This window comes from Bufo bufo, chromosome 2 (assembly GCF_905171765.1).
Source record: "Bufo bufo chromosome 2, aBufBuf1.1, whole genome shotgun sequence".
NCBI lineage: Eukaryota > Metazoa > Chordata > Amphibia > Anura > Bufonidae > Bufo > Bufo bufo.
Window position 1 is genome coordinate 614044118 of NC_053390.1, and position 27681 is coordinate 614071798.

A 27681-nucleotide genomic window follows, 5' to 3' on the forward strand; every position below is an offset into this window, starting at 1 on the left:
TAACTTAACATACAGTACAGTGAGCAGACACAAGATCCAGCAAGTTGTTACAGCAATAATTTGCTGACTTCAATAAAGTAGAATTTATCATAAACCAAGCATTTTGTGTTGACTCATTTGTATTAAAATATCCTACTCCCTCACTTTGTAAGCAGATTCTCTGTACAATGGTTTTATATCAAAGTAACTATTCAAAGACTTTAAAAGGTTCATGTGGATCGTAATGGTTTAGAAAACAATTTGTAACATCAAAGAGTTCATTTAGGTTGAATGTTTCAGCTTTGCCACCCCCAAAAAAGTTCAAGGCAACATGTTTCATGTGGATACTGCACATCTGGCACATATTGCAAAATTTGATAACTCAAGCATTCTATAGCAAGATGGCTGGTACGGACCTCCTTGGTATACTCCCCCATAGCAGGCTCTTTGTTCCCAGGCCTGGGGAGCTGGCATCATGAACTCTTTTCTTATGTGTCCAGGACATTTAACTCTTGCGACTTACAGTATGTATTTTGGGAAAAATTCAGATGAATCGTAAAGCCAGGTAGACCACTATATATTTCTGTGCTATAGAATTCAATGTAAATATTGAAATTTATAATGAGTATACTGTAAGTAACCGATTAATGGAAATTATAAACCCATTTATCACTTTCCTATGATAGAGTACTTTGAGACAAATAACTGTTTCTTCACAGGGTTTATTCATATATCGCAGTCATATCAGATTATCATACCGAAAAATGCTATGCCATGATGTCTTTAAATCCAAAGTGATTTATTTTACTTAATTTATCACTATTTTGCAGTTTAATTTGATGGAATCATAATATAACCGCAGTAAAAACATTGCTTCCATCTTACAGATGTGCCCTTCCATACTTTTCCTTTAGGCTGAACATATACTGAAAAGTGTGAAGTGAGAATCCCAACTTTATAAAAAAAAACTATTATTTCACAATAGTGTATCATGAAATGCTATCCTATATGTGTCTATGTGAAACACCCAGTCGTTTGCAGCGTGTCAAAGATTTTTAATTACATGCAATTACAATAGTATTCAGATCCAAGTGCTGGTTTGAAAAATATAGACTATGTCCACTTTTTAAAGGTAAGAGTGGGCATGCCTACAGAATGTATTAGAATATTGTTACTAGGATATACCATCACTTAATGTTTTGTGAAGGTCTGACCTATGGCACTCCCGTGATCCTGAGAATGAAAAGGCGACACCACTGATTTAGTGCTGCATCACTGTACTTGTAGACATCTGCTGAACGTCAGCATTGCCCCATTTGCTTTAATTGAACTGTGCTTCAGTTTCCTGCACAGTGGCAGGCCCAGGAAGAACCTTTAACGACTAGGAGTCACCACATGAAGGAATCTAGTATGAACAGAGTTTATTTTGAGGTTCTGGGCAGTAAACAAATGACTGATAGCTAGTGGAGCTATAATATTTAATTAGAGGATAGATGTCCTAGTTTTGCTTTTGTTATGTTCTACAAACTGCTTATTCATGTGTAAAGACAATAATGCTGGTTGAAGACAGTTTTAAACATAATCCACTATTTTTGACTAGAATTAGTTCATGTGCACACCATTCTGGCTCAAGAGATGGTGATCCTGTGAGCTAAATGATATCCCCAAGATGTTACATAATCTGACAGATACCGTATTTTTCGCCCTATAAGACGCACCGGCCCATAAGACGCACCTAGGAGGAAAATAAAAAAATATATATTTTGAACCAAAAGGTGTGCTTTTGGTGGGTTTTGAACTAATTGTGGTCTGTTATGGGGGATCTGTGGGTGACGTACTGTTATGGGGGATCTGTGGGTGGCACTTATGGGGGATCTGTGGGTGACACTTATGGGGGATCTGTGGGTGACACTTATGAGGGATCTGTGGGTGACACTTATGGGGGATCTGTGGGTGACACTTATGAGGGATCTGTGGGTGGCTCTTATTGGGGTCTCTGGATGGCACTATTATGGGGACCTGTGTATGACAGTTATGGGGGGGGGGGGTCTGTGGATGACACATATATAGCATCTTATGCTATGTGTCATCCACAGATCCCCTCCATAAGTGTCCCTGTAGTGAATGACCCTCAATACAGGGGGTGGGGGTCGCATCTGCTTTTATAATGACAGCGGGGCCCGTGCAGTGACTGTATTCTACTACACGGGCCCCGCTCACTGTATAATCGTATCTCTAGTAGTTAATTGATATGTATATAATCGCATAATCAGCGCCTGTATTACTTACAACTACAAGCGATCGGTAGGTAGCAGAGAGGAGGGAGGAGGCAGGCCGGGAGGACGGATGCTGGCAGCGTGAGTCACTACGTCACGCGCCTGCGCCGCCTGCTTCATTCATAAACTGGGCGGCGCAGGCGCGTGACGTAGTGACTCACGCTGCCAGCGCCTGTCCTCCTGGCCTGCCTCCTCCCTCCTCTCTGCTACCTACCGAGCGCTTGTAGTTGTAAGTATACAGGCGCTGATTATGCGATTACGGTATATACATAAAAATTAACTATTAGAGATACAATTATACAGTGAGCGAGGCCTGTTTAGTAGAATACAGTCACTGCACGGGCCCCACTGTCATTATAAAAGCAGATGCCGGCCCCCAGCCCCTCTTCCCTCACAGCTGATACACCCGCCGCGCGGCATCGCGGCAGGTGTATCACAGAAAATTCGGCTAAATCAGCAGCATTCGCCCCATAAGACGCACTGCTATTTCCTCCCCACTTTTGGAGGGAAAAAGTGCGTCTTATAGGGCGAAAAATATGGTATTTGTTCAAAAGACACCGGAGTATAAATTTTACTTTTTTTTTATCCAAGTTCCATAGGTTTTTGCCCATCATATAAAATAAATGCAGTTTACAAACACTGTAATTATGCCATAAACTATACATTTATCAGCCATAAAACTAAAACCATATGTAACAACTGCAAGTAGGGGCAGACAAGGACAGTGAGCCCTACGGCTAGTACCCAGCCCGCTTCCCCTACCTACTTGCAGTACAAGCCCTAGATAGCTAGGGCTTGTACTGCAAACCCTAGACCACAACTGGTTGACGGTCCCTACACTAAATAAGTACAGAGATGGCCTAACAAACAAAGACAAACACAATACCAGTCGGTAGAAATGAGTCAGAACCAAACAGGCTACTCAGTACCAAAACATAAGACAGAGAGTGGTCAAAAGACATGCCGGGGTTAGAGAAACAGAAGAATCTATCAGCAAAACAGGATAGTGATCAGCGGCAGGGGCTATATTTGAATTTGCGATACTTCATGAATATTTGGACGAATATTCGTCATATATTCGCGAATTCTAGATTATTTTCTTGATTGCGAAAAATCGGCAATGTAATATTCACGTAATGCGTGAGAAATACAGGCGTGGGTCACATTTTTACTACATTTTCCAAGCTGCTAGAAGTTTCCTGAGACTGAATAAAATGGTTGACACGCCAGAACATTAAAAATGGTGTTATATGCAGTTAGGGTGCTCCAATATATTCGCAATTGAGCCAATCGGCACTAATGATTAGTAATTTTGGTGCAATACGTGAAACTTCACATTTTAGCAGGTCTGCATATATGTATGGACAGCAGAACCTATCACACTACCTAACACACTGCACTGCAACAGCTACACTATATCAGGATATAACCTACTCTGACTATCTCCCACTAACTATCTGAATTATACAGTTGCAAGAAAAAGTATGTGAACCCTTTGTAATGATATGGATTTCTGCACAAATTGGTCATAAAATGTGATCTGATCTTCATCTAAGTCACAACAATAGACAATCACAGTCTGCTGAAACTAATAAAACACAAATAATTACATTTTACCATGTTTTTATTGAACACACCATGTAAACATTCACAGTGCAGGTGGAAAAAGTATGTGAACCCTTGGATTTAATAACTGGTTGAGCCTCCTTTGGCAGCAATAACTTCAACCAAACGTTTCCTGTAGTTGCAGATCAGACGAGCACAACGGTCAGGGGTAATTCTTGACTATTCCTCTTTACAGAACTGTTTCAGTTCAGCAATATTCTTGGGATGTCTGGTGTGAATCGCTTTCTTGAGGTAATGCCACAGCATCTCAATCGGGTTGAGGTCAGGACTCTGGCTGGGCCAATCCAGAAGGCGTATTTTCTTCTGTTTAAGCCATTCTGTTGTTGATTTACTTCTATGCTTTGGGTGGTTGTCCTGTTGCAACACCCATCTTCTGTTGAGCTTCAGCTGGTGGACAGATGGCCTTAAGTTCTCCTGCAAAATGTCTTGATAAACTTGGGAATTCATTTTTCCTTCGATGATAGCAATCTGTTCAGGCCCTGATGCAGCAAAGCAGCCCCAAACCATGATGCCCCCACCACCATACTTCACAGTTGGGATGAGGTTTTGATGTTGGTGTGCTGTGCCTCTTTTTCTGCACACTTAGTGTTGTGTGTTTTTTCCAAACAACTCAACTTTGGTTTCATCTGTCCACAGAATATTTTGCCAGTACTGCTGTGGAACATCCAGGGGCTCTTGTGCAAACTGTAAATGTGCAGCAATGTTTTTTTGGACAGCAGTGGCTTCCCCTGTGGTATCTCCCATGAAATCCATTCTTGTTTAGTGTTTTACGTATCGTAGATTCGCTAACAGGGATGTTAGCACATGCCAGAGACTTTTGTAAGTGTTTAGCTGACACTCTAGGATTCTTATTCATCTCATTGAGCAGTCTGCGCTGTGCTGTTGCAGTCTTCTTTACAGGACGGACACTTCTAGGGAGAGTAGCAGCAGTGCTGAGTTTTCTCCATTTATAGACAATTTGTCTTACCGTGGACTGATGAACAGCAAGGCTTTTGGAGATACTTTTATAACCCTTTCCAGCTTTATGCAAGTCAACATGGCTTTGTGAGGGATCGGTCATGCCAAACTAATTTAATCAGTTTCTATGAGGAGGTAAGTTCTAAACTTGACAGCAGCGAATCAATGGATGTCGTATATCTGGACTTCTCTAAAGTATTTGACACTGTACCACATAAAAGGTTAGTATATAAAATGAGACTGCTCGGACTGGGAGAAAACGTCTGTATGTGGGTAAGTAACTGGCTCAATGATAGAAAACAGAGGGTGGTTATTAACGGTACACACTCATATTGGGTCACTGTCACTAGTGGGGTACCTCAGGGGTCAGTATTGGGCCCTATTCTCTTCAATATATTTATTAATGATCTTGTAGAAGGCTTGCATAGTAAAGTATCAATTTTCGCAGATGACACTAAACTGTGTAAAGTAATTAACACTCAAGAGGACAGTATACTACTACAGAGGGATCTGGATAGATTGGAGGCTTGGGCAGATAAGTGGCAGATGAGGTTTAACACTGACAAATGTAAAGTTATGCACATGGGAAGGGATAATGCAAGTCACCCGTACATACTAAATGGTAAAACACTCGGTAACACTGACATGGAAAAGGATCTAGAAATTTTAATAAACAGCAAACTAAGCTGCAAAAACCAGTGTCAGGCAGCTGCTGCCAAGGCCAATAAGATAATGGGTTGCATCAAAAGGGGCATAGATGCCCGTGATAAGAACATAGTCCTACCACTTTACAAATCGCTAGTCAGACCACACATGGAGTACTGTGTACAGTTCTGGGCTCCTGTAAACAAGGCAGACATAGCAGAGCTGGAGAGGGTCCAGAGGAGGGCAACTAAAGTAATAACTGGAATGGGGCAACTACGGTACCCTGAAAGATTATCAAAATTAGGGTTATTCACTTTAGAAAAAAGACGACTGAGGGGAGATCTGATTAATATATATAAATATATCAGGGGTCAGTACAGAGATCTATCCCATCATCTATTTATCCCCGGGACTGTGACGAGGGGACATCCTCTGCGTCTGGAGGAAAGAAGGTTTGTACACAAACATAGAAAAGGATTCTTTACGGTAAGAGCAGTGAGACTATGGAACTCTCTGCCTGAGGAGGTGGTGATGGTGAGTACAATAAAGGAATTCAAGAGGGGCCTGGATGTATTTCTGGAGTGTAATAATATTACAGGCTATAGCTACTAGAGAGGGGTCGTTGATCCAGGGAGTTAGTCTGATTGCCTGATTGGAGTCGGGAAGGAATTTTTTATTCCCCTAATGTGGGGAAAATTGCAGGAAAACAGGCCGAACTGGATGGACAAATGTCTTTTTTCGGCCTTATGTGCTATGTTACTATGTTACTAATCGTAGGTCTTCTGAGAGCTCTTTGGTGCGAGGCATCATTCGCATCAGGAAATGCTTCTTGTGAAAAGCAAACCCAGAACTGGTGTGTGTTTTTTTTATAGGGCAGGGCAGCTGTAACCAACACCTCCAATCTCATCTCATCGATTGGACTCCAGTTGGCTGACACCTCACTCCAATTAGCTCTTGGAGATATCATTAGTCTAGGGCAGGGATCAGCAACCTCCGGCACTCCAGATGTTCTGAAACTACAACTTCCAGAATGCTCCATTCACTTCCATGGGAGTTGTGAGAACAGCCGAGCATGTTTGCATGCTGGGAGTTGTAGTTTCACAGCAGCTGGAGTGCCGAAGGTTGCTGTTCCCTGGTCTAGGGGTTCACATACTTTTTCCACCTACACTGTGAATGTTTGCATGGTGTGTTCAATAAAAACATGGTAGCATTTAATTCTTTGTGTGTTATTAGTTTAAGCAGACTGTGATTGTCTATTGTTGTGACTTAGATGAAGATCAGATCACATTTTATGACCAATTTGTGCAGAAATCCATATCATTCCAAAGGGTTCACATACTTTTTCTTGCAACTGTATATAAGCTATCTATATAACTTTAAAAAACTGTAGAAAATGGATGCTGGGGAGGTTCTTATATAGTAAGGGGTAGGCAACTTTATTATTGGTTGCTAGGGATGTTGCTAAGCTCAGACAAAGACATTGCAGCCTTTTCATTGGCCCACAAGCAAGAAGGGAGGTTACTGATGAAAAAAAAAATCTAGAATATTCGAAATTACGAATATATCACTATATTCAAAATATTCGGGAACTCTCAAAGTGCCGATATTCGTGATTCGAATATTCGCGCCCAACACTAAGCAGGAACAGGGAACAAGGAACCTTACTAATGAGCCAAACAAAGACTATGACTCCAAATAGTGTATGGCCAGGAAGGGATTTAAATAGAGTATCAAGCCCCTGGGTCAGAACCTGATAGGTTCATGACTTAGTTTTCTATTAATCTGAAACACTAGTATACAATAATAGAGAATCTGAGCAATCAGCCCACTGCTAATCTCTCCCAGCACATGCCCGCTGTGGGGAGAAACAGAGCATTATATCCTGTTGCTAAGGATGCGTTGGCTCAGCAGCACATCTCTCCAGGCACGGCCATACTGAGGCTGAGGATCACGCTACTGGTGCCCAGACAGGTACGTTTATCACACCATATTTCCCTTGTGCAGTCGTAAAAGCTCAGATTTGTTGACTCCACTGAGTGTCTATGGGTAACTGCATACAATCTGGGCTATAGGAGATTTTTCATGTGGATTTTCATGCAGATAAAAACTCAGCATAACACAATACTAGCAAAGTGAAGGAGATTTGCCAAATATAATGTACACATTGAGTAATTTGTATGCGTAGAAAATAATCTGTTCGGATTTTAAAATGTTCAGGATGTCAATTGTTATATTCCACATCTTTATGTAGGGTGGTTATCCCCTGTGAGGCAGTGACAGGCCTCATATATATTAGAGGAGTTGTAGGTTATGATTTGCTGTGTTTTCCCCACGATCACCTAGCCTGAGGTGAGGCCAGGTTCGATAATCACTTGGGTATAAAGCAATCCTCAGAATGGGAGAGGGAGAAGGGAATTGAGAAGGAAGCCTACAGAGGCTCTGGGCGGCCACAAGGCTGAGGACGCCTGAGTTTGGCGGGACCCAGCGACGCCTGAAGAAGAGAGGTGTTGCACGGTCAGAGTCAGGAGGACTGCTGGACCATATCCCCCATATTTTGCTGCTTCCACCAGGAGGACTGGTGGGTTGCACTGGTCACAGCTAGGACTGGTACAGCTAGCACTGGTCACACCTGCCTGACCAAATCCGAGTACCGCAGTGTGAACACTGAACTAGAGGTGAGTTAGGGAAAACCTCTGTATAGTGAGTGCCTAGCCGGGCAAGGGTTTATTGTTTTGTGTTGATGTAACACGTTGTGATGTAAATTTGCGACTTCAGGGTGCAGAGGGATGCCAAACTTGGAAGTGTGATGTAACAAGGCACTGTTTGGGCTTGGAAACAAGGGGTTTGATAAAGTCCGTCATTGGTGCCCTTTGACTAGGGTTGAGGTAATCAAAGTATCCGAAGTGGACTTCAATCTGAATTTCAGGCAAAATTTGATCCGCTGTGAAGCCAAATTTGCTCGTGCTGCGTGGTAACAAATCAATTTTCCCTGAAACTGTGGTAAAAAAATTAAAACATACTTACCTTATCCATTTGAATGTTAAAAAGGCTGCCGCTGCCACCTTGATTGAAGATTTAGCACTAAATCTCGTGTGCGGTAACGTAGGACATCACCACGTCGGCCAGCGTGATGACGTCATCATGCACCGTGCAAAATTCCACGCGAGATCTTCAATAAAGATAGCCGCAGCAGCCTTTTCACCCTCAAATGGATAAGGTGAGTAATATTATAATTAGTTTTTTAGCGGATTAACCCCTGAAAGCCCTCACTATTATTCTCAGATGCCGCGATCAACGATAAACATGGCATCTGAGGGATTCAATGAAAGGAGGCGGCGCAATTGACGTTCCCCATCATTGCAACTGCTACTGACAAAGAAATGGGCTTCGTGGCAAAGTAATTAGTCACAAAACAAATTTCTTTGTGAAATTTGGCAAAGCAGCCAAATCGGATTTTTCAAAAATTCTCTCAACACTACCTTACAACTATTTCAATGGTTTCCCCCTCCTTGAACCATTTTTGGTCAGTATTACTATTCACTATATTAAGGGCTCATGCACACGGCTGCAAATTGTGGTCCGCAATGCACAGGCACCGACTGTGTGGCTGCCATCTATGGGGTCTGTGATCCACATCTGACGATCCGCACCACAAAAAAGTAGTACATGCACTACTTTTTTGACGTGTGGAGGCACGGACAGAAAACCCACCAAAGCATTCCCTAGTTTTTTCTTGGGCTTCCAATCCGTGCCTCTGTTCCGCTCCATATCTCCCGGATTGCAGAACCTTTCAAGTGAATGGGTCCACATCCGTGATATGGTGTGCACACAGCTGGTGCTCGTTTATTGTTGACCTGCTGTTTGCAGGACACAATACGGGCATGGCTGGGAAATGGCCGTGTGCATGAGCCCTAAACCAGAAGCAACTCGCAAGACCTTCGGCTTTATAGACACTCTAGCCCAGTCATTTAGCCGTCATAATTTGACCCTCCTGACAGTCGCTTGCCCATGTCCAACATAAAAATTTCAATAAACTGCTATTCACTTGTTGCTTGCAATATACTTAATTGTTACTAACTTCACTCTTTTTTACTGTTCTGGTTTTACTGTTATACAACTAGTATGAGCAGTTCAGTTTGTCATGTAAGCATAGCATTTTCATAGTTTGTAGATGATATGTTATAACTTAGAATACATCTTCATATCAACCCCACCTTAGGACTAGTGTTGATCGTGAATATTCTAATCGCGAATTTTTATTGCGAATATTAGCACTTCGAGAAATTACGAAGATGTAGAATATATATTTGTAATCGCAAATATTCTAGATTTTTTTCATCAGTAACCTCCCTTCTTGCTTGTGGGCCAATGAGAAGTCTGCAATATCTTTGTCAGAGCTTAGCAACATCCCTAGCAACCAATAGGAAAGTTGCCTACCCCTTACTGTATAAGAAACTCCCCAGCAGCCATTTTCTGCTGTTTTTTTGCATTTTCTAAAAATTCGCGAATTCGCGAATTTATTGTGAATATTATGCAAACAATTATCAAAATATCGCGAAAACGAATATTGCCTATGCCGTTCATCACTATTTAGGACTTCTTTTAGGTGAAGCAGGTGAAAGCATAAAACACTTCTCCCAAAGGGCTGGATTTTATATAATGTATTTTGAGTTTAAAATATATATTTTCTGCAAAATCTAGTAGTCTACAGATATACCCTAACACTACTGTATAAGTGTACCAGAAGCTACTGCATCTGTTTGTGATTTTAGTACTTTTACAAAACTTTAAACGTATCCCAGAGGAAATTTAGACAAATGCATGGAAGAGAACATGTAAAGAACATTATCCTTTTCACTCAATAAAGTCATCCCTTACATAAAGTTGCCGTATACATCATACCTGGAAGTAGAATTAAATGACAATACAATAAATTCTAGGCTGTTCTACCTAGAATATATATATAAAAAAAGTCCATTATATATTGATTAGAAACCATGTTTACAGTTCTTGCCTCTATTTTTCTACAGATGATAATTACTCAGTTTATAAATAAATATATGTATATATGTATATATATATATATATATATATATATATATATACACACTCACCTAAAGAATTATTAGGAACACCTGTTCTATTTCTCATTAATGCAATTATCTAGTCAACAAATCACATGGCAGTTGCTTTAATGCATTTAGGGGTGTGGTCCTGGTCAAGACAATCTCCTGAACTCCAAACTGAATGTCAGAATGGGAAAGAAAGGTGAGTTAAGCAATTTTGAGCGTGGCATGGTTGTTGGTGCCAGACGGGCCGGTCTGAGTATTTCACAATCTGCTCAGTTACTGGGATTTTCACGCACAACCATTTCTAGGGTTTACAAAGAATGGTGTGAAAAGGGAAAAACATCCAGTATGCGGCAGTCCTGTGGACAAAAATGCCTTGTGGATGCTAGAGGTCAGAGGAGAATGGGCCGACGGATTCAAGCTGATAGAAGAGCAACGTTGACTGAAATAACCACTCGTTACAACCGAGGTATGCAGCAAAGCATTTGTGAAGCCACAACACGCCCAACCTTGAGGCGGATGGGCTACAACAGCAGAAGACCCCACCGGGTACCACTCATCTCCACTACAAATAGGAAAAAGAGGCTACAATTTGCACGAGATCACCAAAATTGGACTGTTGAAGACTGGAAAAATGTTGCCTGGTCTGATGAGTCTCGATTTCTGTTGAGACATTCAAATGGTAGAGTCCGAATTTGGCGTAAACAGAATGAGAACATGTATCCATCCTCTGATGGCTACTTCCAGCAGGATAATGCACCATGTCACAAAGCTCGAATCATTTCAAATTGGTTTCTTGAACATGACAATGAGTTCACTGTACTAAAATGGCCCCCACAGTCACCAGATCTCAACCCAATAGAGCATCTTTGGGATGTGGTGGAACGGGAGCTTCGTGCCCTGGATGTGCATCCCTCAAATCTCCATCAACTGCAAGATGCTATCCTATCAATATGGGCCAACATTTCTAAAGAATGCTATCAGCACCTTGTTGAATCAATGCCACGTAGAATTAAGGCAGTTCTGAAGGCAAAAGGGGGTCCAACACCGTATTAGTATGGTGTTCCTAATAATTCTTTAGGTGAGTGTATATATATATATAAATCCCAAAGAACGAGGCATGACAAAGCTTGACAAAGGCCTCATTGAGTAGGCCGAAATGTTGCTGGGAGATTAAAGTCTGGGGTCTTCACCTTTTCACGCTAATCTGGAGTGCTGCCTCGTTCTTTGGGATTTATATACAGTGGAGGAGAAGCCTGTCTTCCTGGAGGAATTGCACCCAGTACACACCATCTGACTGTTCTGCTGCTGTTTTTTCTAAAGTATATATATATATATATATATATATATATACACAGTCAGGTTCATAAATATTGGGACATCAACACAATTGTAACATTTTTGGCTCTATACACCACCACAATGGATTTGAAATTAAACGAACAAGATGTGCTTTAACTGAAGACTGTCAGCTTTAATTTGAGGGTATTTACATCCAAATCAGGTGAACGGTGTAGGAATTACAACAGTTTGCATATGTGCCTCCCACTTGTTAAGGAACCAAAAGTAATGGGACAATTGGCTTCTCAGCTGTTCCATGGTCGGGTGTGTGTTATTCCCTCATTATCCCAATTACAATGAGCAGATAAAAGGTCCAGAATTTATCTCAAGTGTGCTATTTGCATTTGGAATCTGTTGCTGTCAACTTTCAAGATGAGATCCAAAGAGCTGTCACTATCAGTGAAGAAAGTCATCAATAGGCTGAAAACAACACAACAAACCCATCAGAGAGATAGCAAAAACATTAGGCTTGGCCAAAACAACTGTTTGGAACATTATTAAAAAGAAGGAACGCACCGGTGAGCTCAGCATCACCAAAATACCCGGAAGACCACGGAAAACAACTGTGGTGGATGACTGAAGAATTCTTTCCCTGGTGAAGAAAACACCCTTCACAAAAGTTGGCCAGATCAAGAACACTCTCCAGTAGGTAGGTGTATGTGTGTCAAAGTCAACAATCAAGAGAAGACTTCAACAGAGTGAATACAGAGGGTTCAGCACAAGATGTAAACCATTGATGAGCCTCAAAAACAGGAAGGCCAGATTAGAGTTTGCCAAACGACATCTAAAAATGCCTTCACAGTTCTGGAACATCATCCTATGGACAGATGAGACCAAGATCAACTTGTACCAGAGTGATGGGAAGAGAAGAGTATGGAGAAGGAAAGGAACTGCTCATGATCCTAAGCATACCACCTCATCAGTGAAGCATGGTGGTGGTAGTGTCATGGCATGGGCATGTATGGCTGCCAACGGAACTGGTTCTCTTGTATTTATTGATGATGTGACTGCTGACAAAAGCAGCAGGATGAATTCTGAAGTGTTTCGGGCAATATTATCTGCTCATATTCAGCCAAATGCTTCAGAACTCATTGGACGGCGCTTTACAGTGCAGGTGGACAATGACCCAAAGCATACTGCAAAAGCAACCAAAGAGTTTTTTTAACGGAAAGAAGTGGAATGTTATGCAATGGCCAAGTCAATCACCTGGGGAAAATGCCCCAAGAACAAGCAGGAACTGAAGACAGTTGCAGTAGAGGCCTGGCAGAGCATCACCAGGGATGAAACCCAGCATCTGGTGATGTCTATGCATTCCAGACTTTAGGCTGTAATCGACTGCAAAGGTTTTGCAACCAAGTATTAAAAAGTGAAAGTTTGATTTATGATTATTATTCTGTTCCATTACTTTTGGCCCCTTAACAAGTAGTAGGCACATATGCAAACTGTTGTAATTCCTACACCGTTCACCTGATTTGGATGTAAATACCCTCAAATTATAGCTGACAGTCTGCAGTTAAAGCATATTGTTCGTTTAATCCATTGTGGTGGTGTATAGAGCCAAAAATGTTATAATTGTGTCGATGTCCCAATATTTATGGACCTGGCTGTATATATATATATATATATATATTCCCAGATTCACTAATGTGTCTGAGCCCAAAATCTATTTAAAACGTGTAGCAAATTAGTGCAATTTTTGTGCAACTTTGGGTTTCTACATTTTTTCTTAATTTGCTCAAAGGGAGATAGACATTGTGGAAAGGGCGGGATTTTATAAGAAACGGGACATGACCTAAGATGAGCTATTTTATGCCAAAATGTCTCCACAGTTCTGGTATCACATTTTGTCTCATAGTAAGGCCCCATTCACACAACTGTATTATTGGTCCACATCCAATCTGCATTTTTTGCTGATTTCATTTCAATGGGTCCGTAAAAAATGCATATGCTGTTCGCACCCTTATGTCCATTCCGTAGTCCTGCAAAAAAGATAGAACGTGTCCTATTCTTGTCCGTTTTGCATACAAAAATAGGACATCATCCGTATTTTTATTTATTTATGGATCCACATTTTGCATGTGAATGGATCCTATTTTAAGCTAGCCAATACTTGCTATAGAGTCTACAATCCACAGGAATAGTAAATATGGGCCATTGTTATTATTATTAATTTTTTTCAGTGTTCTTGGATCTGCAGTTACAGAATTACTTGATGGAGCCAGAAATATTATATTGGCTGAACATGCAGGCATTCAAGCCAGTTGTAATAAATTACAGGCTATGCATACAGTTGGAGCAATTTAAAAAATAAAAAATATTATTAATTAAGAAGTGTTTTGGACAAAAACATTTTTTGTAACAGGATTCTATAAAAAGTTTGCACCTTTGCAGTTTACGTGTTTCACAGTACATAGCAGCTGCAGAAAGCTGTTTTGTGATAAATCCATCAGTTTGTCCAACGGCTCATTCTCCTTCCATTCTTTGACCTCTCCAGAACAAATGTCTAAGCTGATTCATGTCCAAATCAAAGTACAAATTTAATGTGAGCATAAAACAGCTTCAAAGTTCTTTCAGGAGAGGCTAGAGAGGGAAAGGAGAAAAAAAAAGGTCTCAACTGGCTGATAAGAACTAGGCCAAGAAATAAAAAGGGAATAGTTTACTTTATATCCTTCATAGCCTTTATTTTTCTCAAATCTCAATACAGTGGCATTACTGCCTTACGGTACTGCATTACCGTAGATAAATATATGAGTATTATGAAAAAAATCTTCTTAGAAATGATATGTCCATTGATAAGATTGTTGTTATACAATCTATTCCTAGCAACCAGATTGTCAGTCATGATTACGGTAATTAGTTCAGACATGAGTTATGCTTAGAACTCATCCATAGAAATATGATCTGTTCTTTGTTTTAACTGTCATGTCCTGAGAAAATCCTTGGTTTAGACCATGTGGCAACATTACATTACTGCCTATTTATAGGAAATGTATATCTGTCGCTGTTTTAGCCAAAGTAGACTTCATGGAAGAAGACAGAGGAGGAAACCACTGTTGAAAGAAAATAAAAAAAAGCGAGACTGGAGTTTGCCAAAATGCAAATATTGACTAGCCACAAAACTTCTGGGAGAATGTCCTTTGGACAAAATTGAAGCTTTTTGGGAAGTCAAATCAGCTCTATGTTTACAGATGCAAACATAAAGCATACAAAGAAATGAACATTGGGGCTTATTAATTAACACTGGCAATTTACATGTCGGTCTTAAGTGTCTTTGCACTGCTTGAGGAAACGCCAAAGTTAAGTGCATGCATTTGTATAGAAAACCGCAGCACTCTCCAGACTTGAATTTCCAAAGGTTTATTCACCAGCAAAAGTGTGACGTTTCGACCTGTGTGGTCTTTTTCAAGCAACTAACAATGTGAACAAAATCAAGTACATATACCCTCCTAGATAGGTCACATGATTCAATTAAGCATGGTAATCCGCAATTACATATTCAAAAGGTGTGTATCACACCCCTCTGTGCCATCCAACCATCAGGATTTATAAAACTCCTCTCTCCAAATGTGATTCATGATATAAAAAACATAAACAGTTACTTACTGCAATGCTCGATGGGAACCTGGGGTACATGTCACTTAGTAGACCGTCTATTTAACATAAGTCAGGCGGTAAATCACATACTCTGCCCGGCGTTCCTCTATGTCCAATGCGCATGAGCGCTACCATCTCTGAGATACGTTGTTTACTTGCGCCTGCGTGGAGCGCACTCAGCGGGAACCATGGAGACCAGACACCAAAGAACGCCGCATCACCACATGCATAGTGCGCCTGCGCACCTAACACATGCAGCGGCCGGATCTGATGTCAGGCTCCCGCACTGCGCGTCCCCAATTGGCATCATGGCAACACAGTAAAATAACCCTGATATCACTCATTCATTCTCTTATGTTCTATAGATATCTCGACTTGTCACATCAATTAAATCTGACATCCATGTCAGCGGGGGCGACTTAGCCTATCGCTCACAGGGTCCAAGGGTAGCATAATTATAATAAATATTTTCTTCATATATCTTTATAAATAAGGTCTTTTTTCAAACATAAATATGGGATCCACTATAATGCCACGATTTCAGGGTAAAGTGCCTAATTCAGCTTAATGGTGATTGGGCTCATGTATCTAATATTGGGAAGGAAAAAGGGGGCCATATCATCCACCCTATTCGGGTATAGATCATACACCCCCCGTTCCAATGTGGGTCATCACCCTCCTCTCCCTCACAAAGCCGCTCTAGTGTCTTAATAGATGGCACATCCTCCCACATTAAACGTATGGGATAGACGTAACCACCACGGACACCCAACTTTCAGTTCCAGGTAGGCGTATCCTCCATTTGATAGGGGGAACGCCCCTCCTCTTTTCCAACCACAACTGACAGGCTTAGTCGGGTAGTTGAAACCCCCGTTTCCGGGCTGATCCCCTCACCCCAACCAAGCCTTCCCATTCAAGCCAGCCCTTTTGTTAAAAGCTTTAAAGTACTAAGACCCTGATCCCTAAATTGAGGCATAAATCGCAGAAACCTCACCTAAAAGAACAATTAGTTCCTAACTTACCCTAGGCTCCGTTGGTACCCTATTTCCTCCAGGCCAAATAATCGCCCTCACCTAAGGGTCACAGAGATGTGGCCAGCCGAGGTATCCAAATGTCTATTCCTAGATATGAGCAAGATAACTGTCGTGTAGATTTCCAATAGCTCGGTCTCTTCCTAATTCATGTCTAGAGATGTCCCGAACTATTCGCGGGCAAACAGTTCCCGGTGAACATCGCTTGTTCGCGTTTGCCGCGGCGGGCAAACATATGCGATATTCGGTTCCCCTCCTATACGTCATCATTGAGCAAACTTTGACCCTGTACCTCACAGTCAGCAGACACATTCCAGCCAATCAGCAGCATACCCTCCCTCCCAGACCCTCCCACCTCCTATCAAAAAGCAAGGACAGCATCCATCTTAGATTCATTCTGAAGCTGCAGTGTTAGTGAGAGCAGGGACAGTGCAGCTGCTGCTGATTTAATAGGGAAATCGTTAGCTTAGGCCAGTTTTCTGTGTCCACTTCAGTCCTCAAAGACTCATCTGATCTGCTGTAAGGACAGCGTCCTGACAGCACTCCAAAAAGCCCTTTTTAGGGCTAGTACATCAGTCTGCTTTTCTTTTTTTTTTCTCTGTAATATAATTGCAGTTGCCAGCCAGCATGTGTCAGGCCCACAGCGTGTACTGTGCCCACTACTGCCAGTGCCCACCACTCATATCTGGTGTCACAGTAGCTTGCATTTAAAACAGTAAAAAATTATTTCTCTGTAATATAATTGTAGTTGCCTGCCAGCGTGTGTCAGGCCCACAGCGTGTACTGTGCCCACTACTGCCAGTGCCCACCACTCATATCTGGTGTCACAGTAGCTTGCATTTAAAACAGTAAAACAATTTTTTCTCTGTAATATAATTGCAGTTGCCTGCCAGCGTGTTTCAGGCCCACAGAGTGTACTGTGCCCACTACTACCAGTGCCCACCACTCATATCTGGTGTCACAGTAGCTTGCATTTAAAACAGTAAAAAAAAAAATCTCTGTAATATAATTGCAGTTGCCTGCCAGCGTGTGTCAGGCCCACAGCGTGTACTGTGCCCACTACTGCCAGTGCCCACCACTCATATCTGGTGTCACAGTAGCTTGCATTTAAAACAGTAAAACAATTATTTCTCTGTAATATAATTGCAGTTGCCTGCCAGCGTGTGTCAGGCCCACAGCGTGTACTGTGCCCACTACTGCCAGTGCCCACCACTCATATCTGGTGTCACAGTAGCTTGCATTTAAAACAGTAAAACAATTATTTCTCTGTAATATAATTGCAGTTGCCTGCCAGCGTGTGTCAGGCCCACAGTGTGTACTGTGCACACTACTGCCAGTGCCCACCACTCATATCTGGTGTCACAGTAGCTTGCATTTAAAACAGTAAAACAATTTTTTCTCTGTAATATAGTTGCAGTTGCCTGCCAGCGTGTTTCAGGCCCACAGAGTGTACTGTGCCCACTACTACCAGTGCCCACCACTCATATCTGGTGTCACAGTAGCTTGCATTTAAAACAGTAAAAAAAAAAATCTCTGTAATATAATTGCAGTTGCCTGCCAGCGTGTGTCAGGCCCACAGCGTGTACTGTGCCCACTACTGCCAGTGCCCACCACTCATATCTGGTGTCACAGTAGCTTGCATTTAAAACAGTAAAACAATTATTTCTCTGTAATATAATTGCAGTTGCCTGCCAGCGTGTGTCAGGCCCACAGCGTGTACTGTGCCCACTACTGCCAGTGCCCACCACTCATATCTGGTGTCACAGTAGCTTGCATTTAAAACAGTAAAACAATTATTTCTCTGTAATATAATTGCAGTTGCCTGCCAGCGTGTGTCAGGCCCACAGTGTGTACTGTGCACACTACTGCCAGTGCCCACCACTCATATCTGGTGTCACAGTAGCTTGCATTTAAAACAGTAAAACAATTTTTTCTCTGTAATATAATTGCAGTTGCCTGCCAGCGCGTGTCAGGCCCACAGAGTGTACTGTGCCCACTACTTCCACTGCCCACCACTCATATCGGGTGGCACAGTACCTTGCACGCATAGTACCACTAATCTAAAAAAAAATGACAGGCAGAGGCAGGCCACCCCGCAGGGGCCGTCGTGGTCGTGGTGCTGTGATTCCCTTTGGCCCTAGAATAATGCCCAGTGTTCAGAGTCCACATACCCTGAACTCGAAAAGTTCTGAGGACATAGTTGACTGGCTTACACAGGACACCCAATCTTCTACAGCTTCCGCTCGGAACCTTGACGCACCATCCTCCTCCAGCTCAGCTTCGGGCACCTCTCAAGTTACCACTCGCCCGCCTGCCGCCACCACCAACACTAGCACCACAGCTGCTTCACTTGATCTGTCATAGGAGTTATTTACACATCAGTTGGAAGAAATGAGTGATGCGCAACCATTATAGCCAGTGTGTAGTAGATAGAAGGGATATGTCTCAGTCAGGCAGCATTACACACATGGACGTACGGTGTGATGATGATGATTATGTTGTACCCACTGCTGCTTCCTTTGCTGAGTTGTCAGATACAAGTGAAGCGGTTGATGATGACGATGTGTCCATGGATGTCACGTGGGTGCCCGCTCGAAGAGAAGAAGAACAGGGGGAAAGTTCAGATGGGGAGACAGAGAGGAGGAGGAAACGAGTTGGAAGCAGGGGGAGGTCGTCGCAAGGAGCTAGTGGCACAGTCAGACAGCATGTATCGGCACCCGGGATCAGCCAGACAGCACGCCAATCAACGCATGCTGTTGCCACCACCAGAATGCCGTCATTGCAAAGCTCAGCAGTGTGGCATTTTTTTTGTGTGTCTGCCTCTGATAACAGAGATGCCATTTACAACCTGTGCCAAAAGAAACTGAGTCATGGGAAGTCAAACACCCACCTAGGTACAACTGTTTTGCAAAGGCACATGATCTCACATCACAAACGCCTATGGGATCAACACATGAAGAGTACAAGCAGCACACAAACTCAAAGCCACCATGCTCCTCCTGGTCCAGCATCTTCAGCCACGTCAACCACTGCTGTCCTCCTTGCCCCCTCTCAACCACCCGCCACTCCGCCTCTCACCTTCAGCAGTTCCTGCTCATCTGCCCACAGTCAGGTGTCTGTCAAGAAAATGTTTGAGTGTAAGAAGCCACCCCCTTGCCCGGCGTCTGACAGCTGGCTTGCCGGAACTCTTAGTCCGCCAGCTTTTACAATACAAGCTGGTGGAGTCTGAGGCCTTCAAAAAAAAATTTGCTATTGGGACACCGCAGTGGAAGGTACCCGGTCAAAAATTTTTTTTCACAAAAGGCAATTTCCAACCTGCACTCTATTGTGGAAAAGGAAGTCATGGCATGTCTGGCACACAGTGTTGAAGCAAGGGTCCATCTGACCACTGATACCTGGTCTGCAAAGCATGGTCAGGGCAGGTATATCATGGACACTGCGCATTGGGTAAACCTGTTGGCGGCTGCCAAGCATGGAATGCGTGGCTCTGCAGAGGAGTTGGTGACACCGCCACGACTTGCAGGCAGGCCTGCTGCCACCTCCTCTACTCCTCCTACTCCATTCTCTTCGCTAACCTCCTCGGCTGAGTCCTCTTCTGATGCTACGTCTTGCTCCAAATCAACTGCACCCCCCCAGCTCCCCAGGGGCTATTCCACATCCCTGATACGACAGTGTCACGCCGTCTTGGGGTTGACATGCCTGAAAGCAGAGAGTCACACTAGACCAGCACTCCTGTCCGCCTTGAACGCACAGGTGGATCAGTGGCTAACCCCGCACTAACTGGAGATCGGCAAAGTGGTGTGTGACAACGGAAGCAATTTGTTGGCGGCGGAATTTGGGCAAGTTGAATGGCACATGTGTTGAATCTGATCGTACAACGCTTTGTGCATAAGTACCCAGGCTTACAGGACGTCCTTAAGCAGGCCAGGAAGGTGTGTGGCAATTTCAGGCGTTCCTACTCGGATATGGCACCATTCCGATATTCAGCGGCGAAACAACATGCCAGTGAGGCGCTTGATTTGCGACAGCCCGACACGTTGGAATTCAACACTCCTAATGTTCGACCGCCTGATCCAACAAGGAAAAGTCGTCAACGAGTATTTGTATGACCGGGGTGCTAGGACAGCCTCTGCGGAGCTTGGTATTTTTTTGCCACGGTCCTGGACGCTCATGCGCAATGCCTGTAGGCTCATGCGTCCTTTTGACGAGGTGACAAACCTAGTCAGTCGCACCGAAGGCACCATCAGCGACATCATCTCATTTGTTTTCTTCCTGGAGCGTGCCCTGCGAAGAGTGCTGGATCAGGCCGTAGATGAGCTGTCACGGGCAGATCTCTAAGAAGCTCTGACATACGTTCTTCTGTACCTCCTGCATGATGTTCTTTTGTTTTGCTTTCACTTTGTCATCTCTTTTCCTTCTCCCAGCTGTCATCTATTCACACTGATTGCCTCCCTTTATATCCCCTCCCATACTGCCTCACTTTGTGGTTTATACTACTTCCTGGATTGTGCTCTCTGCTAGAAGCTGCAACTGCTGGTTCTTCAGATAAGTCTCTTCCTTTATTTGTGTTTTTCTGCTGGCATGATTCTAGGTGACCCTGACTCCCTCCGTATTAATTGCAGGGAGCCGGTGGTCGGGTCCCCTCACTATTGTAGGGTTTTCAGGTGTCATATAGTCGAGGCACGAGGGCATGCAATAATCTATCATAGAGATCTTTGCATGGGCTGAGCTATAAGGGAGAGCTCTAGGGCTTTTATAGGGCTTACCCATTTGTTCCTTAGTTTGGGATCAAGTCAGTCTGATGTTTATTTGTGACTTCCAGTTTTCTGCAACACCATCCGTGACATGAGCGTGAAGAGGAAGAGGAAGAGTTGTGGTCACCATCACCACCAGAAACAGCCTTATCAGCATCGCTTGCTGGACCTGTGGCAACGCTGGAAGAGGAGTCTAAAGAAGAGGAGTCAGAGGAGGAATGTGGCTTTGAGGAGGCTAAAGACCAACCACAGCAGGCATCCCAGGGTGCTCGTTGTCACCTATCTGGTACCCGTGGTGTTGTACGTGGCTGGGGGGAAGAACAGACCTTCAATGAGATCAGTGAGGACTAGGAACGGGACATGAGTAGCTCGGCATCCAACCTTGTGCAAATGGGGTATTTCATGCTGTCATGCCTGTTAAGGGACCCTAGTATAAAAAGGCTGAAGGAGAACTACCTGTACTTGATGGCCACGCTACTAGACCCCCGGTATAAGGAGAAAGTGCCTGAAATGTTACAGAATTACCGGAAGTTGGAAAGGATGCAGCAGTTCCAAAACAAGTTAAAAAGTATGCTTTACACAGTGTTTAAGGGTGATGTCACAGCACAACGGGAATCTAACAGGGGAAGAGGTGAAAGTAATCCTCCTCCTACCACGACTACGCCGGCAAGGACAGGACGCTTTACAGACGTGTTGTTGATGGAGGACATGCAGAGCTTTTTAAGTCCTACGCATCGCCACAGCCCTTCGGGGTCCACCCTCAGAGAACGACTCGACTGACAGGTAGCAGACTACCTCTATTCCATACACCGGCCGCTGATAGGGGACGTAACAGGGATTAAACTGATAGGAATAGTACTACTTAACATACCACTCATATTGGGCAGCACAGTACATTGCACGGCGCACGCGCCGTGCCCCAAATTGGAAGTAAGAGGACCGACCAAGCATCTTTTTCCATCTCCCGGTTCCTAAAATCTATTCCATACACCGGCCCCTGATAGGGGAAAAAAACAGAGATTAAACTGGTAAGAACAGATTTTTTTGATAAAAAGAAAAAGAGGACAGCCTCTGCGGAGCTGGGTATTTTTTGGCCGTGTTACTGAACGTTCATGCACAATGGCTGTAGGCTCATGCGTCCTTTTGCGGAGGTGACAAACCTGGTCAGTCAAACCCAAGGCAACATCATCAACCTCATCCCATATACGTTTTTTCTGGAGCGTGCCCTGCGAAGAGTGCTGGATCAGGCCGTAGATGAGCATGAAGAGGAAGAGTTGTGGTCACCATCACCACCAGAAGCAGCCTTGTCGTCGTCGATTGCTGGACCTGCGGCAACGCATGAGAGAGGAGACTGAAGAAGAGGAGTCAGAGGAGGAAGGTGGCTTTGAGGAGGTGGAAGACCAACCACAGCAGGGGTCCCAGGGGGCTTGTTGTCACCTTTCGGGGACCCTTGGTGTTGTACGTGGCTGGGTGGAGGAAGAGACCTTCAATGACATCAGTCAGGACAAGGAACGTGACATGGCTAGCTTGGTATCCAACCTTGTGCAAATGGGAAGTTTGCGGTTGTGCAAATGGACTGTTTGCGGTTGTTTGCGGTGCGTTAAACGGGAGTTTAGTCTGTCAGAGTTTGGTCTGTCACTGTGAAGCGGGCGTAACCCTTATACTACCTGATCGATACAACATCATACCTGATGTTTTAAAGCACGTTATTTCAAACAATTTAGGAATGTTAGGTGATTTATGCCCTTTATGGATTAAAACCCGACTCTGCATCAACTACGTAATTTTCCATGGGAGTTTTGCCATGGATCCCTCTTCGGCATGCCACAGTCCAGGTGTTAGTCCCCTTGAAACAACTTTTCCATCACTATTGTGGCCAGAAAGAGTCCCTGTGGGTTTTAAAATTCGCCTGCCTATTGAAGTCTATGGCGGATCGCCTGGTTCGCCCGTTCGCGAACACTTGCGGAAACTCGCGTTCGCCGTTCGCGAACAGAAAATTTTATGTTTGCGACATCTCTAATCAGCATCAGGAGGCAACAGAGTGGCACAATTACAGAGTGTGGAGGTGGCAACAGCATCAGGAGACCACAGAGTGGCAAGGTGGCATAGTTTGGAGGTGGAGGCAGCATCAGGAGGTCACAGAGTTGCACAACGATGAGAGATTGTGGAGGTGGCAGCAGCATGAGGAGGCCACAGAGTGGCACGATGACGAGAGATTGTGGAGGTGTCAGCAGCATGAGGATACCACAGAGTGGCATGACGATGAGAGATTGTGGCGGTGTCAGCAGCATGAGGAGGCCACAGAGTTGCATGACAAAGAGAGATTGTGGAGGTGGCAGCAGCATGAAGAGGCCACAGAGTGGCACGAAGACAAGTGTGAAAGTGTCAGCAGCATGAGGATACCACAGAGTGGCATGACGATGAGAGATTGTGGAGGTGTCAGCAGCATGAGGAGGCCATAGTAGCACAACAACGAGAGATTGTGGAGGTGGCAGCAGCATGAAGAGGCCACAGAGTGGCATGACGATGAGAGATTGTGGAGGTGTCAGCAGCATGAGGAGTTCAGAGTAGGACGACAACGAGAGATTGTGGAGGTGGCAGCAGCATGAAGAGGCCACAGAGTGGCACGACGACAAAGTGTGGAGGTGTCAGCAGCACGAGGCGGCCACTGAGTGGCACGACGACAAAGTGTGGAGGTGTGAGCAGCATGAGGAGGCCACAGAGTGGCACGACAACAAAGTGTGAGGTGGCAGCAGCATAAGGAGGCCACCTCGGCTCAGCACAATTTAATAATACATGTTCTCCGGCACAAAAGGCTTGGCAAATAGATTCTCCGGGAATTTCCATCGAAGATTGGGTTAATATATTGGCAAATTTAAGTTAAGTTACTTATAATTGTAATCAAGTTTTGGTTCAATTTAATTAATAAATTTAATTAAAAAAATTAAGTGTTGCCTAAGACAGTCTTCTGGTTATTCGACGACGTTGTTGCGATGGAGAAAGCATTCCAAAAAACAATTTTTTTCCACCCGGAAATTAATCCTGTCAAGATTGATGCAAGTGCGGTATCAGCTTCTCATCGAGCCAGATACTTCTGGGGAAACCTGCCTGGCATGAACAGGCCTCTAATAGCTACAGACAATGAGAAGACAAAGCTGTAAGATTGCTCGGAGCCCGGAAGAGTTGCTAAGTTCATCAAGATTCAAACCATAACTACCAGCCCCTGAACATCACGAGTTCCCAGTTATCATGGATCGTAAGGCTGACATCCTTTGGTGCACGGAGATGGAGAGGGTCTTCGGATTCCCCTCGCACTATACGGACATATCAGTAATTAACCGATGCTCCAGACAGAAGCTCCTGGGAAGGTCATGGAGCGTCCTGGTCATCCGGCATCTATTCGCCCCACTGAAGGATTATTTTGAAAGTGTGTAGAAGCCACATGGGGCCCCTATGCTGCAGATTTATCATGGAGACAGCGGATTTTATAATATTACATTATTATTAGAGATGAGCAAATTTTTAAAAACTTCAATTCGGCTGGTCCTCTGAATTTTTGGGAAAAATTTGCTTTGATCCAAATTTATTTGCGGTGAATCGCGTTAAAAAACTTCTATTTTCTGGCTGCTGAGAGCCTTTATAGTGGTGTAGAACACTGTAGTAACACGCATAGGGAGTCTGTTTTGATAATGAAATAATACTGTGAGTCCGTATGACATGCAGATGACAGGCGTCGCTTTCATAATCACTGCACACTTCACAAATTAGGTGCAGTCACGGGGCCAAAACTGACCAAATAACTCAAGTATGAACTGTCGATGTTAGCGTCAAGAAGAAGCGCACTCCTTTTACACCGTCGCCAGCTGATTACACATAGATGTTATCAGAACCTGTTCTATTAAATGCATATACAAATAGAGCCCCCAGGAAAGAGTCACTGATTCATTTGCCCTTCCTCTGATCCGTCAGAATAATAACCCACAAAAAACGGATCCTGTCTGTGGAGCATACGCTTTCACTCGCCAGCATTTGCTCAATAATCCATCAGTATTGCTAATGCCAAAAAAAAACAGGAGTGGATCTAAAACAGAGATGACACATGACTGGAATATTTGCATGTCTTCTGTGTTGTCTACCCACTCCTGCTTTTGGCTACCAAATTCTAAGCCAATTCTGATGGGACCATACAGGCCTTACAGCTGCTACACAGACAGGATCTGTTGTGCATCTAATTTTTCCTTCCTTCTGACAGATCAGAAGAAAGATCAAATAAATGATGATGTCAGTCAGGCTGAAAGCCAAAATAGTGGACCAGTCAAGAAGTGCGATGGGTGGGAACAGCATGAGAAGTCCACAGAGTGGACCTATGACATAGTGGTGAGGTGGAAGCAGCACGAGGAGACCACAGAGTGGCCCAATGACAGGGTCTGGATTTGGCAGCAATATGAGGAGGCCACCGAGTAGCACAATGACAGTCTGGAGTTGGCAGCAGTATGACGAGAACACAGAGGGGCTCAATGACAGAGTCTGGAGTTGGCAGCAGTATGAGGAGGCCACCGAGTGGCACAATGACCGAGTCTGAAGGTGGCAGATGCAGCAGCATCATGAGAAGGCCACTAAGTGGCACAATTAAATAGTCTGCAGATGGCAGCAGTATGATGAGGCCACCGAGTGGCACAATGATGGAGTCTGGAGGTGGCGGCATCAGGAGAAAGCCACCGAGTGGCACAATGACAGAGACTGGAGGTGGCGGATGCAGCAGCAGCAGCATCAAGAGAAGGGTACAAAGTGGCAAAATAACAGAGTCTGGAGGTGGCGGCAGCATCAGGAGGTTGTCATTGTTTTCATGTACTTTTTGTATTTTTGTTGTTTCACTATATATATTTTCCTCACACTTTAAAACGTCATTCGGTCCATACAGCAAAAGGAGTTTTTCAGTCACCCATCATTTTTACAGAAAAAAACCTCTTTGAAACAGTGACACAATGACAGAGTCTGTAGATTGCAGCAGTATGAGGAGACTACAGAGTGGCAAGGTGACATAATGTGGAGATGGCAGCAGCAGCAGCAGGATACCACAGAGTGGCAAGGCGACATAATGTGGAGATCACAGTAGCAGCAGCATCAGGAGACCACAGAGCGGCAAGGTGACATAGTGGATATGGCAGCAGCATGAGGTGGCCACAGAATGGCAAGGTGACATAGTTTGGAGATGGCAGCAGCAGCTGCATTAGGAGACCACAAATTGACCCGGTAACAGAGTGGGGCGGTGGGTGGCAATACCAGTACCCGCTGACAAAGGTGGGTGCAAGAAGGAGCACTTGGCTTTAGATGTGTGGCATCAGGCAGGTTTCAGCATCAGAGTAGTAGCTGAGGCAGGCAGTCAGAAGAAACTGGTCTCTTTTATCAAAGTGTTGGTGTGGCACCATGGATGAACTAGTCTGATGCATCAGGAATTAGTGGTTGGAAATCCTGGCTGATCCACGCCTGATTCATCTTGACAAAGGTCAGTCTCTCCACATTTTGGGTGGACAGGCGAATTCTCCTTGGGGTAATTATGGCCCCCGCGGCACTAAACACCTGCTCTGATGCCACACTACTGGCCGTGCAGGACGGTTTTTCCAGGGCAAACTCTGCTAATTGCGGCCACAAATCCAGTTTGGCTACCCAGTAGCCCAGCAGATCTTCAATGTGGGGAGGCAGGGTGCTGTCCAAGTATGCCACCACCTGCTGGTTCAGGTCCTGCTCCAGGTCTACTTGCTGCTGGTGAGTAGTTTCTTCACTATGCGGGTGAAGAAAGCTACTCATCAGCGACTGTAGACTCAGGCTGCTGCTGATGGAGCTGGTACTGCTCCTGCCACCCCACCCCTCCAAAGCAGCCATGGCAGTGGAACGTGAGTGCAGAGGGCCCCCCTTCCCCCCGGTCAGACCTGCGAGAGAATGGACGATGGCGCAGAATTTTACCACATATAATTGCAGCACTGAACGCTGCATAAAATTTGTTTTCCCACCGAAATAATTCACAAAAGATTTTATCGCATATAAGTGCAGCGCTTAGCGCTGAATATTTTTTTTTCCCCACTGAAATAAGTCACAAAAGATTTTACCACATATACGGTTGTGTTCAAAATAATAGCAGTCAGACATCACTAACCTGATCAATCACTGTTTTTGGTAGAAATGATATTTCTACATGGCAAATAATTTACTAGCAGGTGTAGTAGAGTAATAGAAACTCAACAGACCCAACAGTCATGACATGCATGCTGCTAATTCTCTGTAATTCAATCACTTATTGAAAGGGGCATGTTCAAAATAATAGCATTGTGGAGTTCAATGAGTGAGGTCATTCATTCTTTGAAAACAGGTGGCAATTATTGCCCTTATTTAAAGAGGACCTTTCACTACT

At 44.0% G+C, this 27681-nt stretch overlaps 1 long non-coding RNA gene across 1 annotated transcript; it reads right to left on the minus strand.

The window, feature by feature from the left end:
* Positions 1 to 2425: 2425 nt before the first annotated feature.
* LOC120991717 lies at positions 2426 to 27681 on the minus strand. The gene is made up of 4 exons (XR_005776778.1): positions 27671 to 27681; positions 25695 to 25699; positions 20124 to 20129; positions 2426 to 2640 (listed from the first exon to the last, which is right to left on the minus strand). It is a non-coding gene; the product is annotated as an uncharacterized LOC120991717 (long non-coding RNA).